Raw genomic sequence first — 1,304 nt, 5'->3', positions numbered from 1 at the left:
GGGGGGGGGGGGGGTCAACTATATGAAACTCAGCACTTGACTGGTATTTAACTTATTGACTCTGAAAAGATGAAGGGTAGAGTCAACCTCAGCAGTATCTGAACTCATAAAATAATAATACAATGTCATGCACTGTTTATCTTGATTTGTGATCACTGTGTCACACACATATGGTTGTGATGTATGTGCCTGGTGTACTCTTATCAGATGGGTAGTCATGATGGGTATATTGGGCTTTGTATGTTTTACCCCAGTGTCCCTTTGATGGACTGCACTGCTCTTTCACTCAATGATGATGATAATAATAATAATAATTATTATTATTATTATTATTATTGTTGTTGTTGAATGTCTTCCATAATAATTATCAACCAATTATCAAAGCTAATAATGTACAGGAGAGACTCTGTAAGACCTTAGATAACAGACTGCTGTCTACTCTCACAGAATCAACTAAAGCAAAGAAGACTGAGCACTCCGAGAAGTAAAACAACAATAGTAATAATCCTTTCTACTATTGGCACAAGGCCAGAAATTTTGAGGGTGGTACTTATTTCATTGACCTGAAAAGGATGAAAAGCAGTCAACATTGGTTGTATTTGAACTCAGAATGTAAAACCAGAAGAAATGTTACTTAGCATTTTGTCTGGTTTGCCAATGATTCTGTCAGCTCACTGCCTTTTAGTCAAATAATGCTATTCTTAATCAATAATACACCATGTTTGAAAAAGGCAATGTTAGGATTTGAACACTGAGTACAAGTCTATAGGTTCAGCAAATTTATCATCTTCACTAAATATGAAATGCACTCTAATGACTGAATACTGAAGCCTGATATAGCATGACTAGATATTGTGACATTGTTTATGACAACTTGTTAATAAAGCCAATCACAATAGGCATAATGAATATCTGCAAAAACATGCAGATACTTTGCTTTAACAATATAAGAGAAAATTGATCCCTTTATAAGATGATTTCTTTATATTGACTGAATAACAACATTATTTATTCCATTTCTAAATTTCGTTATCTTTTATTATTTCATTCCATGTCAAATTAAAATTTGGGCTTCGTAAAATTGTTTTTATCCTTCTTTACAGAACATCAGTTAATTAACAAACAAGATTTAGTTATATTTCTTTTACATTTATATTTAAACATTCTAAGGTATGCAGGTATGCACATACACACACATATGCATGCTTGTGTGTGTGTGTATATATATATATATATATATATATATATATATATATATATATGTGTGTGTGTGTGTGTGCGCACATACATGCATACATACATAC

The sequence above is a fragment of the Octopus bimaculoides genome, chromosome 14 (assembly GCF_001194135.2).
Source record: "Octopus bimaculoides isolate UCB-OBI-ISO-001 chromosome 14, ASM119413v2, whole genome shotgun sequence".
Lineage (NCBI taxonomy): Eukaryota > Metazoa > Mollusca > Cephalopoda > Octopoda > Octopodidae > Octopus > Octopus bimaculoides.
This window is presented reverse-complemented; position numbering follows the sequence as displayed.